Source organism: Passer montanus, unplaced genomic scaffold (assembly GCF_014805655.1).
Source record: "Passer montanus isolate IOZ18808 unplaced genomic scaffold, ASM1480565v1 scaffold84, whole genome shotgun sequence".
NCBI lineage: Eukaryota > Metazoa > Chordata > Aves > Passeriformes > Passeridae > Passer > Passer montanus.
Window position 1 is genome coordinate 671032 of NW_024373701.1, and position 12835 is coordinate 683866.

Here is a 12835-nt window from a genome sequence, read left to right on the forward strand (position 1 = left end):
TGTACTTTTGTTGATTTCTCTTTAAATTTTGAACTACCATTTACATATTTTGATTGTCCTGATGGCAAAAATTGTCTTAGTATGCCAACAAGCATTTATTTGTGACAAGAAAATAATGGAAAACATTCAAAAATTAGGAAAAAAAATATCTGCAGCCCACTTCATTAGTTTCTGGTGCCTTGAAATTATGTTCAACAAAGTACTTCCAACACCATAAGACTATCAACACCATTCTCAAAAGGTTATTTATTTTTTATTTGTCCCTGTAACGACCTGTTTTAATGAAAGAATACACAAACAATAGGTTTTTCTCATTAAAAAAAAGCTACTTCTCTCTTGATTATTACCTTTAATTATTCAAGGACACCCTAAAAATCTTTCAAACTGGTCTTGATACTATGCAAAAAGAGATCTCTCCAAAGCAATCATAGATCTGACTTTCTAATCAATGGCATTACTTCCCAGACTGTGGAACTCACAGCACTGGGACTTACAGTAAACATTATGTATTCTCATGTCATCAAAACATGTAAAAAACCCAACATAACTAGAGAAGAATGACATCAGGTCTTTCTCGCTGTTAAGGCACAAATGTATCAGAATTATTTTGACAGGAATTATGTTGTTATTTTAGCACACTGGAGATCAGAATTTAGCCCAATATGTCCGGGATGAGCACTTGTCATTAAATCATTCTGCATGAATGTACTGCTATTCACTTTAATTTGTCCCTCAAAATATGAAATCTATTTGGTAAGGTTAAACACCTCACCCATAAACATAGCCCTGAGTGTAAGGCAAGGCAAATTCCTCAGACAATTCCTCAAATACAGCATTCACTGTGCCTCTTTCAAAGGAATCCATTTAAATATACATTAAATTCAGTTATGACCTTTATAACCTTGCAATCTTAAACCCAGCTCAATTTCCTTTTTAAAAACCAGTCAATTTTCAGTTACTGTTTAACATATCAGTCACCCATCTGCAAAGCAAGCCATAGCAAATTAATAAGCCTGTACCAAACCAAGAGGATGTAACGTCAAAACTATAAAAAAACCCAACATCTAATGCTACTAAATTATTTACACAATGGAAATATGCAGTATAAATCTGATTATAATTTTTAGGACAAATAAAAGATGAAACCTGATTGAGAAAAGGTCCATGAAGTTTAATCTGCGAAATAAAGTTATTATTTGAACCATGTTCCGATGACTAGTAAGACTTGGATACTTTGAATACTGCTTGTACCTTTAAAAGTGATCTGAAATTCTATAGGTTTGACATTTCCAAACAAACTCACTGTGTATAATTTGAATTCAACTGGCCTTGTTCTCAGGCCAATTAATCTCATTGACAAATTCAGGCACATAAAATAAAACCACAGAATCACAGAATATCTTACTTGGAAGGAATCCATCATTATCATCAAGTCCAGCTCTTAGCCCTGCGCAGGATGTCCCCAGGAATCACATTGTGTGCCTGAGAGTTTTCTCCAAACATTTTACTCTTTCAGGCTTGCTGCTGTGCCAAACCTCCTGGGGGAGCCTGTTCCAGTGCCCAGCCACCCACTGGGTGAACAACCTTCTCCTTATATCCAACCTAAACCTCCTCTGAAACAGCTCCAGGTCATTCCCTTGGCTCCTGTCACTGCTCACCACAGAGAAAATATCAGTGCCTGCCCCTCCTCTTCTCTTATGAGGAAGTTGTAACTGCAGTGAGTTTTCACCTCAGTCTCCTCCAGGCTGAACAGACCAAGTGGCCTCAGCCACTCCTCACACGGCTTCCCCTCAAGGCCCTTCTCCCTTATTTTCTTTCCCCAGTCCTTTGGTGATGAGAATTTATGTAACACATACCTCAGGTACACGGACAAAATTCCAGTTTTCCCTACACTGGATCACCATCCAGTGTTTCTGAATAAATTTATGCATCTGTGTATTTCAGGGACACTCTAGAGTTGTTTATATTGAACTACATTTCTTGCTGAAGTTTATGCAAGCTATTTTTTCACTAATTCTCAAATTTCCAGAGCAGCATCTTGTCTGACAAGCCAATTCCCTTAATGGCCCTCCTTTGAACTCACTCCAACAGGTCCATGTCCTTCTCGTGCTGGGGACCCCAGAGTGGGGAGAGCAGAGGGGCAGAATCCCCTCCATTATCCTGCTGGCCATGTTGCTTTGGATGCAGCCCAGGATACACAGTGGAAGGGACTTTCCTACCCCTGCCCTCATTTCCCACTCCATCCACTTGAGGCATGTGGAAAGACAGGTTTCCACTGAAGATTCAGGTAAAATATTTGTGTTCCGTTTTTTTCTCAAATATTAAAGCTGACACTGGACTATTTTATTTTTTCATGGTTGAGTCTAGATCCTGATATGGATGACTATAAACAGACATGAGTTCACACCAACTTTTTCTTGCTCAGCTTTTACAGACAAGGGCTTCTGTTGCTGATACCAGCTAAGAACATGAAGTACTTGTCAGGTAGTGAAAAACATTTTTCTGTTCCTTATGACAAGATATCTGCAAGGTCTAATATTACTTTTTTCAGATATGGCACATTCAAGAAGAAGGTTATGGCAAAATAGAAATGGTCACAAGAGGAAAGCAGAAATCAGCAACATGAATTCAAAGTCTGAGACTGGTGAGGGAATTTTAATTAGCCATAAAACTGAGCTTAAGAGGGTCCTCCATATGGATAAAATAGGATTAGAGGGATGGAGCATCTCTCTTATGAGGAAAGGCTGAGAGAATTGGGATTGTTCAGCCTGGAAAACAAAAGGCCTTTTTTTTAGGGTGACATAATTGCAGCCTTCTAGCACCTGAAGGGACTCTACAAGAGGAGAAGGACTTTTTACATGCTCTTGTAAAAAGCCTGTAAAAGCACAAAGCAGTAGATGCCCCAGTCCTGTGAGTGTTCCAGGCAAGGCTGGATGGAGCCTGAACAACCTGATCTAGTGAAGGATGTCCCTGTATATGGCAGGGCAATTGGAACTAGTTAGTCTTTAAGGTCCCTTCCAACCATGTCCAGTCTATGATTCTGTGATTAACATGCTAACTATTATACAATTGGTACTTCTAATTGTCAACACTGGTTATACTGTCAAAAATTAACAAAATTAATATTGTTCTGAAATGAAAATGAAGCAAAATCTTTTCCTGTTATTAATGCCTTCTGACTCCTGGTCTGTAGACAAGTACGTAACTACATTAGATTTGTCAGCAAATGTTAAAGGTAGTATGAGAGAACTGATCTGCATTAAATGCTTTAGAATGATTCTGAAAAGGAACTTTTCAAGACAAGGGAAAGAATATTTTTTCAATATTTGTGCTAGAATACTGCTCCTGCCATACCTAATATTTATTCTAAAGACCCACTTTTACTACTCACAGGAATGACAAAATATCACCTGAAACCAAAAATTACTAGAAGTAAATTTTATTTTCCTGCATTATCAGCAGCAGCTAGCAGGATCTTGTTAACATATAATTTATTGTATTAAGTTATGTGTTACTTTGGGGATTTTGCTGGCTTTGACTTAAGCTGTATTTGTGCAAATTTTTTATTCTAACACTTTGTTTCTAGTAACTGAAAAAAATTATTACTAAGGTGTATTCATCAATTCTGTGAAATTCTCCTACAGTGAGAGGTGGAGATATTTCACAGGATGTGTGGGAAACTACAAGGTGATGAAAATGAAAAACATTGTTGTGAAGATTTATTTATAGCCAAATTGCCTTTTAAATGAGAAAAGTACAAAAGTATAATACTTGCAAGCTTACATAAAAATGAATTGTTTCTTGACAGAATGTATGCTACTGACAGCATTTTACTCATTTTACTACTAGAAATCTGTAACAGACCAGGTATATATGGTATTACAAGACAAAAGGGAAGCTGACAGCTGCTTTAAGCAACCTTATTAGCTAACATATTAATATATTTGATTATTCTTTTTATAAAGGCCTTGAAAGAGAAAAAAAATCAAAAAAACCCCAACAAATTATAAAATCTACCACAACCCAAACCCACCAAAAAATCAACCAAAAAACTACCCTAAAAGACACAAAAAAATCCCCAATGAATCAACCAACTAAGCAAACCAGATCAAACTCCTAATCCATTTCATTTGTTACATATCAGGACATTACTTCTTCCTTCACTCTGAATAAAAGCACATTTTACTTCAAAGACATTCCAAGAGATTATTGATATGTGTGGACTAATAGCCCTAGATCCAGCCATCCCATGTGTCAGCTAAGCTCTAGGTTCACTGTCACTATCTAGTAATTTTCTGTTTCTTTGATTTTGCTTGTTCTACTGTAGAACTTTTCTTAACTATACTGAAGCCTCTCTGCGCCATTACTGTGGTGCTGCCATGCTGCTAGCAGCATCTGACATTCTTTTCTACTATAGGGAAAATGAAATAAATTGCATCAAGAAATCATATTCTTCCTCTGTGCTTGCAATGCTGTTCCTGGAATGCCCTCCTAGCATTACACTAGAAATTGCAGTTTGGCAGACCTCCTTTGTGCTGCAAGGGAGCCAAAACTAATGGCATGCAAACATGGAAGGATGGCTAGGAACAGGGTGAGTATATGCCAGTCTCGCAGGCAGCTTTATAGTGAGTGTATTGGGCAGCAGCACAGTCAGATCAGCAGAAGCAACAGGAGATGTGCCAAAAAGCCAGATGAGAATCCAGATGTCACTGCTGGGAAAAAAAAACAAACAAACAAAAAAAAAAAAAAAAACAAACCCCACCACTACTAAAACATTTATCACATTTCTGAGCTCTGTCTGCATGACAGTTGCCAATTTATCACTTTAACTGTTTTGAAATGTCAGATCATTCATAACAGACTGATAAAGCTTAGTTCTCTGATAAACATTAATAAAACATGGCAGAGGACTTCAAGTTAAACTGAAAAAAAAGAGACTACATTGATCTACATTATGTAAATCAGATGCTTCTGATTCTCTGTCTAAATACATTAGGATCAGACTACAATGCTTGTAAAGTATAAACACCTCTTCATTCATAGCAACTTTTAAAAGTCAGTGCTTTGATGACAGTATTTCTGAAACAACATCTAAAATGGGTTTTTTTGGTTTTACTCTACAATGCAATGTATATTGCAAACATGATAGGACTCATGCAAGATTCTTCAAAATCCCAAACACTGATTGTGTCTGAAAATGTCCATTTCAAAATATCTTCACATTTGTAATTACTGAGCATCTGGAAATATATGCTCACCTTAAATTTTCCGCAGTAGTGTTGCAGTGTCAAAAAGCCTTCAAAGATACAAACTGTCAAAATTAACATTTATGATAGAAATATTTTACTTTTTCCACTCCAAATCTAGCACTGTCTTTCAACATGGCACCTGCCTTTAATAACTTAACTAAAAGTTTTATCTGTTCTAAATCTACTTCAAATATCAACAAAAATCAGTTGAGTACTGCCTTCTTTTATGCCATATTAGCAAGCCTTCTCTTGAGGTGGTGATACTTGGATAACATTGCAAGAAATACCTTTTCTTCCTAATACCTTTCTATTATTCCACATATATTTTCAAATAAGATTCCATACACTCTGCTAAAAGGCTCAATTTTTTCTGCACTCAGTTCAATACCTTAAATGCAACCTTTTCTTTCATAAAATGTCTTCCTCAGTAGGAACTAAAAAACCAGTAAATATGTGCATGTTATATGCATACATATATTTGGATTTTTGCAAGGATTCTTTCATGTAAGATAGAGGTTGTTTGGTTTTTTTTTTAATCAAAGATGATGGCAATCCTGTGTTTGAGTCATGAATATAATTACAACATAGCTCTGCAAGAGCTGCACCGAGCCAAAATTAGATATTCAGGATTTCCAATGAAAATTTGGTTGCAAATTCATATTTTTTAGCAAGTAAATAAAATTAGTAGAAATTTTTCATCTGCTTCTAGCAACCTGTGCACTAGGATGGAGCTCTGTTGATGTGAATTCACTTAAATTGAAGGATAAAGGATTAGCAGCTGATCTAAAATAAGTCCTTCGGTAAAGATCCATGTCTGCTCTGATCCAGGTGGGTCAACCTGCAGTCTCTTATACAACCGCAGTAAGGTCAGTTAATTTCCTTAGAACATCAGGTGTTCATACCTACAGATTAAGATCTAAAATTCTGTGGTGATTAAAAATGCTTTATCTTCATAACAGCTAACAAAACACATCTTGAGCACAGCTATATACAACTACTACAGATATCAAAACCTACAGGTAAGGGATACACCATAGAAGCATTTCCAATACCTGGTAATTTTCCAGACTCTAATCATATTAATAAGTGTTTAAACATAGTATATTCACCAACAATTCTTCTACTAATAAGCACATATTTTCTGAAAAAAATCCCTTAATCTCATAATCTCATAGTATATTTTTGTGGGTGGCTTTTTTTTTTGTTTGTTTTTGGTTTTTTGTTGTTTGGTTTTTTTTATTAACAGTTAATTTTCTCATTTGTAATTGAATTCAGATCTCTAAAACTAATTATCTTAACAGTATATCATGATGGTCTTTCTTGGTAATTTGTATCACAAATTTTTATAATTTTTGCTTTTTCTTAATGCAGTGTTTTTCACTTTGAAAGTTACATCATTTAGGTGTTATATTACGTTCATTTTTGGTGTGTTCATTTTGAAGTCAAACACTATACTGACCTGTTTCCTCAGTTAAATTCTTTCCCATTTCTTGAAAAAAAGAGAAAAAAAATATTCTAACCCTAATGACACCTTTAAATCCACTTGCATTTTAACTGTCCCAATTAAGCTTAGAAATTTGCACCTGCAAAGCTAAGTCAATTGAGAAACAAAGGGTTTCCCAGTTCAAATATTGCAAGATTAGGTTAAGACAACACCTGCGTGCTGATTAGTTTACAGCAATAACACACTTGAACTTTAGAAAAATTAAATGGAAAGTTGAAACTACCACAGGGTGCTTTTACATAAGAGTCCTGTCTTTTGCTCATACTGGCACATTTCTCTTATGGTCATGCAATCAAATTTCACATCAAACATAGCAATAGTTAGAAACTCTTGCTATGATATAAATTAGGTTTTCTCTCTCACTTTGTCTTATTATTTGGATTCTAGATGGTTTTGCTGTGTAGGATTCTGAAGAATCTGAGATTTCTTCCAGAAGATCCTACCTGCATTTTGATAGCTTCAGCTTTCAATAGCATCTGGCTTTTGTGAGTTTTTTTTATTTTTTATCCCACCACATGGTCTATGCCATTCCTCCTGCAGGAAATCAAAGGAAGAAATAAATATGAGAGAAATTTTATTAGTTTTACTACCTTCCAAGTAATGTATCCCCTCTATTCATCATGACAGTTTTAAAAATTCACTAGGTTGCAGACCATCTTTTTCTTCATATTCCTCATTCATTCTCTGAAAAGATCTTAAGGACAGAAGAGTTTCAAACATATTTAAGTCAAGCCTGTACTATGAAATCACACTACAAAGAGTGCACTTCACATATATAAACTATTCAAGTATAGACACATGTAAAAGTAAAGAGAAAAGAAAATAAGTATGTATTGTATATGCCAAATGTGAATGATTCCATTCAAGATGCATTTAATCAAAATCTCCTATTGGTTACAGGACACACTGTATAAGTATTTTACAGATAAACAATTCCTAGTGGGATTTCATTTTAAATTTTAAAACAAATTTTTTTTAGTAATGAGTTTTCTGTGGATTACTTAGTGCTGATTACAGATCAATAGAAAGCTGTTTTCCTAGTTAACTGCATCAAAAATATTTTCAAAAACAAAAAGAAACATAAGGGATTTCTATTGCAAAAAAATTTACACATACTTCCTATGCCAGACAAATACCTGTTAAATTATTTTTATTAAATACAAAGTTATCCAAAGTGAAAACAGAATGTTAAACTATTTATGGTATCAGCACAAAAGGCTAGAGTGTTTCTATATTGTCCACAAAATGTTTTAAGCAGAGAATTAATCTGGGTTGTTTTGTCCATTTAATCTCTGGAATGGGGAGACTGAGGATTTTAGCTCTAAAGCAACAGTCATCAAATTCTGGTCCACATGAAAAGAGGCATAATAATATGCCCAAATTATTTGCTGTAAGAAAGATAGAAAACTCACTGAAACAAAACATGTATTTCCATGCAAGTAGTAATCACATTAATGGAAAAATTCTAAAAATCATAAAGAATCATGCTAAATTCAGTGTTTTCTGCTTTGTTAGTCATACAGAACAAAACTATGTAAGGAAGGCCATGGGTCTGATTTTCATTTGACTTCAATTTTTTTGGTTAAAGACATTTATGAAAAGGCTTGAATCTCAGAGATTGAACTTCTGTATAAACACAAAGTGCCTGATTTTCACGAAGCTTTCCTTTCACTGAGTAAGGAAGACTTTTCCTAAATGAATTTAGCTGCTCATGCAGCTCTGCAAGCAAACAGGCCTCTTATAAACACATTGAACTGTAATAGTAAATCTCAGTTCTGCAGCCAGATCAACCTTTCCCATAGGTTTTTCATTTACTCACATCTTCAACTACTGAATATTCTTAGATGAACAGAAACAAGCTGCTGTAACAGACATGTTGACAGCACTCTACAAAAATCATCATATTTGTAATTGTAAAAACAAAAGCTGACTATGAGACTAATTAGCATTTAACATTAGACATTTAAGTGACTAGGAAAGCGAAACACTAATGTATAACGTTCTTGATGGTATGCCTGACAATATATATGTATATATCACATTTAACAGATGGCAAAAAAGTAGAAATATTATCTTTCAGGAAAACTATTATTTTTCACAATCTATCAACACAAGGATTTCTTAGGACCAAACCAAGATAGAAGCATGGATTTCATTCAACAGTAAGATACTAAGATACTCTGTATTCAAGTGTCACAATGTTTTGAAGGCTTCCTAAAAGTGTATCACACTTGCAATTCAAGCTTAACTGAGTAAAATTCATAATGACACCCTGCCAGTCATTATCCACAAGATTCAGTTGATGCCACATATGCACTCAGAATTTTTGCGATAAATACTAAGATAATAAATTTTTAAAATTAATTCTTTTTTCTCAAATTTTAATGTTAATGGAAAGGGAGTTCAGTCCAAGGTCAAGAATTTCCTACATACAACACTGGAATTTGCAGGACAGGGATATAATCTAGAAACTAGTTTCTTATGATTGAAGGAAGCAAATTTCCTCATTATTACAAAACACTAAATAAATGTATAATTGAAAATATGTAAGATTAAATTACTGTCTCAAGAAAAATGTATTACATCAAACCCCTTGAAATGAGTATCATTTTTTATTACATTACTTTTTCTCTTTTTTTCATTTTTTTAAAATCACATTCTTATAGAGTTATAAAATTTTACAATTAAAAATTATATCATATCCTCAAATTTGAAAAACAGCCTAAATTTTCAAATTAAATATAATTTCTTTTGTCTATTACTTTAAATGAGGGAAATTAAAATTGACAGAACACAAAGGAAACATAACAAATATCTAAATAAAATCTACAAGCATTAATTTTTTCACCACTTTCTTAGAGAAATATGAGAATTATTCACTATTAATAATTAGTATACTACTGAATTACTTATGAAAACCTCACATTCAATAAAGTCTTATAATACCTTAAATGTACAATCAGATCAGACCCTAGGTACTGACTCAGATTTCAAAGATTTCTAAAGGGGTAGAGGTATTTAGTGTAAATTAAAGACCTGGCACCATTTGACAGCTGTATTATCAAAATATAGGCTGACAAGTAACAAGGTAAATATTCAAAGTGACAGTAAGCCACTGAAAAATAATGTTACACAACAGTGAAAATAACAAAGCCTAAACTAAGTACAATCCACATGCAAAAGGCTAGCTTTTATATTCAAAAAGAAGACATTCATAACAAAATAAGTAGAGGAACTAAGCATCTTAGATCTCTGAAGCAGGAGAGTAACTCACCCTAATGGACTACAGTGCTGCCTTCACTTGTACATTTTTCTAATAACATGATCATTGATCACCTATGTGCTATATATCTTTTGGACTTTAATCATATAGGATAATTCAATAAAACTAATTTTCTCATTTCCTCATCCTTAACATCTTAATTTGATGTTCTGTCAGTAAGCCAGTTAAAAAAATATTTTAAAATAACTTAAGAGCAGGTGGGAAAGAAAATGTTATGAAAAAATTGCAATTGCTACGTTCCTCTATACCATTGAAGTGCAATTTTGTTTATTCCGAGTACTTCTGTGTCCGTTTATAAATAATGAAAAAAAAGAAAAAAAATGCACCTTAATTGACTGTCAAAAGATACAATAAATAATATAACTGAAGATAAAGTCACTACACAAATTAATTAGCAGAAACTGAGAGAGAACCCCAGCCTTCTAGTATGTGTCTTCCTGAAAGTATAATCATAAGGATTGGCTCTTTGGAATACAAAGAATGGCAGTATGCTTCACTGTGCAGCAAAGTTTTTAAGTAGAATTTATGTGTTCTTCTCAGTTTATTTTGTAATTAAATTCTAACCAGAGAAAGGGGGAAAAAATGTATCTGCCACTGTTGGTGGCTGGCCTAGAGTGTGTTGGAGAACATTTTTTTTTTGTCAGAAATTTCACTGTATTTCAATTCTGAGCTGAAGATGTTGTACTGTCTTTATTCTAAGTAAAAATAGGCCTTGCAACATCACAGAAACAATTACTCTCTAAAATATTTAAAAAATAAGTAGTTCAATTATATGAACAGCAAATTTCTATCAAGCTTTTCCTTTTCAGTGGGGGAAAGAAAGTAAATGTACCTTTCAGCCTTAACAAAAACAACATCAACTACCATCAATTCTTATCCACTTCACTGAAAATGCATTTCTGAAAGAGTAGCAGGTGGACAGAACAACCCATAATCAGTCTACAGAGTCCTTATTTTGGTCAGAACTGAAAATGAATAGAAGTATGATTCACCATTCAATAAATAGGAGAACCCACCTGTGCCCAACTCAAAACCCAGTAATCTGTGGGTGTCTCAGCAGACTCAATGGGTTTGGTTACACTTAACATGTTCATAATGCTCAAATGGATCACACAGAGATATTTTTGCATTCAAAACAAGACAATTAAATTCTCTGAATTTTCTCATATTTGTAAATATATAGTTCAGTTTTCCTAGTGCTTTACCAAATTTGATTCAAATTATCCTGTGATTCAATGTTTTCAACCCCATGCATCACTGGAGGAAGAGTGGCTGGAAAACAGAACAGCAGGAAAGGACCACAGAGTGCTGGTTGACATACAGCTGAACATGAGCCAGTGTGTGCCCAGGTGGCCAAGGAGGCCAATGGCATCCTGGCCTGTGTCAGCAGTAGTGTAGCCAGCAGGACCAAGACAGTGATTAAGCACCGGGGAGACAGAACCTCAAGCTCTGCATCCAGTTCAGGAAGGACATTGAGGTGCTGGAGCAAGTCCAGAGAAAGGCAATGGTAATGGTGAAGAGTCCAGAGAATAAGTGATATGAGGAACAAATAAGGGAACTGGCTTCTTTAGCCTGGTGAAAAGGAGACTCAGAGAGCTTTACTGCTCTCTGCAGCCACCTCAGAGGAGTTTGTACCAGGGGGGACAACCTTTTCTCCCAGGAAAGCACTGACAGGACAAGAGGAAATGGTCCCAGACTGCACCAGGGCTGCTTCAGGTTGGACATCAGGAAGGATTTCTTCATTGAAGGGATGGTCAAGCATTGGAAGAGGATGCTCAGGAAAGTGGTGGAGTCTATCCTGAAACACCATCCCTGAAAGTGTTCAACAAATGATTGGATATGGCACTTAGTGCTATGTTTTAATTGATATGGTGGTGTTTGACAAAAGATTGGACTTGATGATCTTGGAGGTATAATCTAATCTCATAATTTTATGATTCTGTTCTATGATTCTGTCTCAAAAAAATATTGTTTAATTCTTCACAAGAAACCTTTTAGCTAAAATCATCTATTCCTATATCTGCTTCCAAAATTCATATTGAATTATCAAGTTTTATCTTCCTAAAAAGGCAGCCTTATTTGTTGCTTTTTTTTTTGTAAGACCTGAATTGCACACAAGTCCCTCACCTAATAGTATCACCTAATTTTCTCAGCAGTGGAATGTAGTATTCACAGCTCAAAAGTGTATAGAAAAACACCATTATCTGGATGTTCATGTTAGCAATAACCTTCTTTCACCTTTTTCAGTGTCTTTCTGGATATCACCAGATACAACTACACAGGACAGTTGTCTGCCAGCTCCTGCTTCTAGTCATGTCCTAGCCCTCAAGGCTCAAATAATATAAGACTTTGGCAGAATCAACCAGTTAGAAAACATTCAGTTGGTTAATTTCATAGCAGTCTTATTTTAATAGCATTTTGGGGGTGGGAGAAGAAGTGACTGGAATCGAGTGAAGAAATGATAAATATAACTATTCCTGACAGCAAGTTTGGCAAGTATTCAACACTTTAAAGAATCAGGATCACTAGTTAGCACCATTTCCTAGAATGAACCAGAGATTCTGTAGTCTGCTGCTGTCACTGCAAATTCATAGCATTATCATGTGGATGGGAAGACTGTTCCAATGCTACCTCAATAAAAAAACAAACCATACAAATATTTTAGAAAAGAGGAAATGGAGAAAAATATAGCAAAAACACACTGAGAACCATATGTAAGCATAAAAGTGGATACTTTAAGGCTTAAAGTGACAATTCTACAGAAAAAAAATGAATCAATTGTATTGAAATTAAAAAGTG

The 12835-nt window shown here is 34.7% G+C and overlaps 1 protein-coding gene across 2 annotated transcripts in view; it reads right to left on the bottom strand.

The window, feature by feature from the left end:
- LINGO2 (leucine rich repeat and Ig domain containing 2) overlaps window positions 1–12835 on the bottom strand; it is a 476779-nt gene that overhangs the window by 408331 nt on the left and 55613 nt on the right. The window contains exon 1 of one of the 2 annotated variants that reach the window (XM_039733191.1): window positions 7197–7259. The exons of the other annotated variant lie outside the window; for it this stretch is intronic. The gene's annotated coding sequence lies outside the window, so the exon portion shown is untranslated. Of the gene's footprint in view, window positions 1–7196; window positions 7260–12835 lie in introns of those variants that run through there. 2 annotated transcript variants of the gene reach the window in all.